Source organism: Rhinolophus sinicus, chromosome 18 (assembly GCF_057876585.1).
Source record: "Rhinolophus sinicus isolate RSI-liver-muscle chromosome 18, RSI-T2T, whole genome shotgun sequence".
In the NCBI taxonomy this organism is placed as follows: Eukaryota; Metazoa; Chordata; class Mammalia; order Chiroptera; family Rhinolophidae; genus Rhinolophus; species Rhinolophus sinicus.
Genome location: NC_142518.1, coordinates 79,649,190 through 79,655,732, shown reverse-complemented (window position 1 = coordinate 79,655,732; position 6,543 = coordinate 79,649,190). Strand labels below are relative to the sequence as shown.

At 35.3% G+C, this 6,543-nt stretch overlaps 1 pseudogene; it reads left to right on the top strand.

The window, feature by feature from the left end:
- Positions 1-207: 207 nt before the first annotated feature.
- Positions 208-1,879, top strand: LOC109436890 (E3 ubiquitin-protein ligase RNF168 pseudogene; annotated as a pseudogene).
- Positions 1,880-6,543: the final 4,664 nt, after the last annotated feature.

The following is a 6,543-nucleotide window of genomic DNA, read 5'->3' as shown; positions in this document are numbered from 1 at the left end:
GATAAATATACCTCCTTCCAGAGTAGTACTGTTTACCTTGCCCACAGAGCAATGTATTTGATGCTCCCAATCACTGAATTCTGGTATACTGCTGGGTGTAATATTTAAACACAAAACTGTTAATTTGCTGTCTCCGAACTTGGACTGGAAATACTATTCTTTCTCTTCCAGGTGTTGATGTTGAATATGCCTTGATAGCATAGTAGAATGGCTGTACCTAAGGACATCATCCCTTCTTTGTCTGAAATCCAGTGCAAGATCTGTGTGGAAATCCTGGTTGAGCCGGTAACACTGCCTTGTAATCACACGGTCTGTAAGGCATGCTTCCAGTCGATTATTGAAAAGTCAAATTTATGCTGTCCTTTCTGTCGCCGCCGGATCTCTTCATGGGCCCGGTACCATACCCCAAGAAATTCTCTTGTCAATATGGAACTGTGGCAGAAAATTCAAAAACACTATCCAAAGGAATGTAAACTTAGAATCTCTGGGCAAGAATCAGAAGAATCCATTGATGACTTTCAGCCACTTCATCAGTTAAGTGAACCGGAGGAATTGAGAAGAGAATATGAAGAGGAGCTAAGGAAAGTGGAGTCAGAGCGACGAGCCAATGAGGAAAAAGAAAACAAAGCCAGTGAAGAATACATACAGAAATTATTGGCAGAGGAGGAAGAAGAGGAAAAAAGACAGGAAGAGAAAAGGAGAAGAGACATAGAAGAACAACTCAAAAGTGATGAAGAACTGGCAAGAAAGATAAGCATTAGTATTAACAGTGTCTTGGCTTCTCCTGGGAGTTCCAGAAAATCTGATTCAGTCACAACCAAGTCACAAAAGAAAAGAAAGAACAAAGAAATAGATACTGGAGATATTCAGGAGTATTTGTCACCTAAATCTCAGTTTGAGCCAGCATCACAATCTGAAGAACAAGTAGGCAAGAAAAACTCCATGTCTAAGGAAACTGACAGTAGTTATGTAAAGAGCCCTAGGTGGAGAGACAGAGAAATTGAAGAAGATATGCCAACACTTTCTTCTCAAATATGCCTTGAACTTCAGAAACAAGGAACAAAGTTTTCGATAGAGTCACCTATGCCTCAGTTATGTACAGATGATACAGAAAGATGCTTTGAAGGAAAAGTCAAAATGAAACCAAGCAAGCATGACAAAGAGTCATGTGTCATAAGTCATGAGGGACCTAAAGCCAGAGTTCCCTATTCCAGAGAATCTGCAGTTAAGACTTTTGGCAAAACAGAGAGTGGGTGCACTAAGTCAGATATGACACAGATCGGAAATGAAGAGTCTCACCTAATGATAAGTAATGAAGATATTTCCAAAAGAAAAAAACAGGAATCTTTGTTTGAAACAGTTGTGGATCCATGCTTTTCTGCAAAAAGAGGGAACACATTCCCCAAATCTTCCTCAGGCCAAGAGGAAACAGAAGACCCCTTCACCCCAAAGCTGTTACACTTGGAACATCTACTTTTTGAAAGGCGTAAACAAGAAGAACAAGATAGATTATTCGCATTAGAGCTTCAGAAAGAGGTAGATAAAGAAATGAAGCCAAGCCAGAAAAAGTGATCTGAAAGTATCAGTTACATCCTACATCCCCAGCTCCAGACAGAATAAGTGGGGAGAGGAAGAATTCCAAAGATAGCAACTCCAAAAGACAAACTGATACAGAACATTCAAAATTTCAGAGGGGCTCAAAAAATTAAAATTGGCAATCTTCTTTTAAGATCCAGTTGTAACATTCAGTTAATGTTAATGAAATATGGCAAATTTTAGTAGAGATTATTGTAATATATCTAAAAGTACTCATTCCTTACAGCCTAGTAAGGCACCACAGAAAACTTTTTTTCATACATTTCAGAGATATCCAAAGTAATGCATGGGTAAAGGGAGTGTTTAATAATCTAGTAAAGCTAGTTTGTGAAGCTCTATTTATTTTTGTCATAGAATCTTAATAAAATTATCATTAATTCTGCTCTGTGGGCTCACTCGTTGTCCTTAATTAAAGTACTGTGTGATTACAAGGGAGGAATATACAAATGTGTTTCTGCCAAACTCAATGATAAGCAAGAGACCCCATCCTTTTTAAATAACTGTGATGTGCTAATACTGACAGTCCTTATAGATAGAAAAATGCCTGGGCCATCTCCCAAGAAATCTTCAAGTGCCATTATCTCCCCCGCCCCCAAAAAATGCATATTTTATGGCCTTCGCTCACCTTTCTGTCCTGTAGTAATCAAAGCAAGATTATACTATAACAAGTCGTTAAGGAATCCACGTTTAAAAATATAGGCCTTTCTTCCCATGTATTTGCAGAGCCTTTGAAATGCATCTTCCATGAAACAAGTAATCTAACTCTCATCTTTTAATTATTTTAACCATTACAGCATTTCCTTTTACTTAAAGTGGCTTAGAGTCAACATGAAATCAGAAAATCAGAGTTTTCTGGAAAATTAGGATTAATTGACAGAAAACCAGAGTCTTGATGCAAAAGGAGTTAAGAGTTGGGGTGAGGCCGAGTGGGGTGGATTGATAATTTGGAAGCACTGGACCTGAGTGGGTGATCAGAAAATGGATCCAGGATGGAGCATCAGAGTATGCTCCCTTTTTCTTTCTTTTCTAAATAACAAATAAAACATTTGAGTTTTACACCTTTTCACACCGTAATATCTGGTTCCAAAATAAAAATTACTTACTAAATTACCTAAAATTTTGGAAATTTGCATTTCTATTAGTCTGCTAGTCCAGAAAAGAAAAATGGAAATTTACTGTAGGAGAATTATGTAACAGTATCCTATATTCTGGAACCTGAGTCATAAATAGCCATTTGTTTATTTCTTTATTACTTGTGTTGATTCTGACTTTTATTTGTATTTCTGGACAGAAATAGAAAGTATGATACTTGGGTTTTGCCCTATATTACACCTCAAAGTTAAATCAGAAGGCAGTGATTTCGTTTTGTGAAATTTACCTTACAGACTACCAATCTTTATTTCATTATTATGAACAACTTTGAGCAAACAAACAGTTTTAACAGTATTTCTGCTGATATCTAGTAGTTCATCCTTTTAAGGTAAATATGCAATTAAATTCGTAGACCTAATTCTAGCTTAAATTTGTCAATATTTTTATACATCATTGAAATTTTTTCCCTCCAAATTTTGTAACTGAAATTCTGTTAATCTTTGCACACTTGATGTCATCTTCTTCGATATAGATTGGGTAATTATGGGCAGAATTTCGATGCTAATTTAAAATTTAGTTTGCCTTTTCTAAAAAATAAAAGTAATTTCTCTCTGAGTAATGATTGTGCTGAAATGTAGTCAGAAACTAACAAATGTAGTCTAAAATAGACTGAAATCTATCTTCTCATCAAACCGATATTTTTCCAAGAGCAATTTCACTTTACATTTTAGGGTAGACTTTGTTGGAACTCCTCAAATTAAAAGTTATATAATTAAATCTTCCTGTAATAGTCCATAAACAAAAGGGGAAATATAGTGTGATGTATTTAGGATTTATATTATTTAACAACTTTTCTTTTTCTGTGCAGAAGTCTACAAGTGGCTAATGACCACAGGCCACCCTAGCTGAAGAGTGCAATATCTTGGTACATCTGTAATGTATTTGGAACACATCAATATGTTATACTAGTTGGGAAGCTCTAGATAAGGGAAGATTGTGATCTTCTAGTTCAAGTTTACATCTTGGACACATTGGTTGGAAAGATCTGAGACAAATATTTTTATTTTTTGGTAATTTTTAAAAATATGACATAATATACTTTTTGTTATTTTTTTGCCATTCCTACTCTATCCCATTCATGCAAAAGTATCATTCTATACTCGCTGCCTTCAGGGTATAGTTATGACAAATTTAAAGAGAAAGAAAAGAGTCAATTCTCAGCTTCTGAGTTTCAGAGTAGATTTCAAAATAGGCTTTTGGGATTCATAGAGAAGTAGCAACTTACATTAGGTCTATGAATCTCAAAATTTCTGGCTTTTGATTTTTAAAAGACAAATGTTCAAAGAAATTAGGGTAATAAAATGCATCTTTAAAGGAAAAGGGAGACAATCCACAAATATGAATTTACCATGGAATAGAGGAGAAAACTCTGGATTATCTGAGTCTACCTTGAATTAATAAGATTAAGTATGACACCATGGGGCAAAACAAAGCTTCAAGTTGGAAACAAGTATCAATTACAGAAACATAAAAATTCTTTTGCACATCTAAGTTGCATATTGAGAAATATTTTAAACTGCTACATCCCCCAAATTCTTTCGTATGTATAATGTGAAAAAATAATTCCTCAGTTATTACTGATAAGCCCAACCATGGTACCCCATTCTCTAACTAAAAAATTTTTGTACTAATAGCATCCGAGGTGAACTAATTCAGCTAGCCAATATTTTTCCAGTCTTAAGAGATTCCTTCTATCTTCTTAAAGATTCACAGTTTTCCTAATTTATAAGGCATTTCACCACCATTGCTAACAAACTCTTAAGGAACCTTCAGGGCTGCTGAATACAGGCTGTTAAGAAAACAGTCAATATATTTTTCTGAGTCAAATTTGACATTTTACCCTTTTATAGATGTGCTTCTTTTTCTGCTTATCTGATCATAAAATTTTAAAGCTTTAAATAATTTGAATTCCATACTTTGCTCCATTTGTTTTCATATCAGGTAACAATTACCTACACAGTTCCACCATATGTCATCTGTATGTCTTTGGACAACTTACAGAGTTTCCTGAGCCTCAGTTTCTTTGCCTATAAAATGGCCATAGTAGAAACAGTTGGACATGCAAATTGAAAGGTTATGCTCAGGAAAAGAGATCTTTTATATAGTGATTTTGGTGGAGAAGTATTGCATGATGACCTTAAAAAACAGTAAGAAAAAACAAAAACACTTGGAGAACTGCAAAAACAATTCAGTAGATGCTCAATATATGTACTGAGGACATATAAAGATGTGGCCAGAATTATAATAATAGCAACGAATATTTCTTGGTTTCTATATGTAAGCATCATGCTAAATGGCTACATATTTCCTCATTTAGACTCACAATAACCTGTTAAGTTGTAACTTTTATCATTACTCACCTTACAGATGAGAAAATGCAGGCTCAGAGAGACAAGTAATTTGTCCCAGGTTTCACATTTAGTAAATTGTGAATCATGAGTCTAGCCCTGGCAAGTATTAACTACTAGGCTGCACTGCCTTACCAACATTCTTGAGTAAAGCTTCCTCATCCTTATAATCCCTCTTAAATAATACTGATCAAGCGTATTCTAAATATCTTATGTAAACTGACTCTTACTTCTTGTCTTGCATTTTGTGCTTTTGTATCTCCTTATCAGTCCTATTCCTGCTTAGGCTTGTTGATTTTTGCACTTCCAGTAATACTTCTAGCCATAAAATCCTCTGTACTGTTTTTTGTTGTTGTTGTTGTTAGTTTCGGGTGCACAAGACAAAGTGATACTTAGATGTTTATCATTTATATCACTCACACTGTGTGAACCCCCCTACCCCATCCACTATCCCTCTGACATCATTGCACAGAGCCATTACATTTCCACTGTCTCTATTCCTAATGCTGTACTCCACTTCTTGTATATATATATGTATGTATGTATGTATGTATATGTATATGTATATGTATATGTATATGTATATGTATATGTATATGTATATGTATATTATATATATATATATATATATATATATATATATATATATATAAAATTATAGTTGGCATGCATTATTGTTCAGCTTCAGCTTCAGGTGTACAGTGCAGTGATCAGGCACCTACATCATGCATAAAGTGGTCTCTCAAATGGGACAAGTGTCCATTGGACACCCTACAAAATCTTTAAATTATAGATTACATTCCACAAATTAATTTTCAAAACCCCGTGGCCATCTTGTGGTTACTGACTGTTCCCTAATCCCCTCCCTTTCCCCCTTGTCCCCAACCCCCTCCCATCTAGCAACCATCAGTTTTTCCTCTATGTCTCCAAACTGTTTATGATTAGTTCATTTACTTATTCTTTTCTTCAGATTCCACATATAAGTGAGATCATATGGTATTTGTCTTTCTCTGTCTGACTTATTTCGCTTAACATAATGTTCTCTAGGCCCATCCATGTTGTTGCAAATGGTAAGATTTCGTTCTTCTTTATGGCTGCTCCATTGTATAAATGTACCACCGTTTCTTAATCCAGGCATATACCCATGGTCATTTCGGTTGTTTCCAGGTCTTGGCTATTGTGTATAGAGCTGCAATAAACATAGGAGTGCATAAAGTTTCTTGAATGAGAGTTTTGGATTTCTCCAGATAGATACATAGGAGTGGAATAAGGTAGTTCCATTTTCAGATTTTTGAGATACCTCCATATTGTTTTCCATAGTGGGTGCACCAATCTGCAATCCCACCAACAGTGCACAAGTGTTCCCTTTTCTCCACATCCATGGCAGCACTTGTTGTTTGTTGATTTATTGATGACAGCCATTTAGACTGGGGTGAGGTGGTATCAC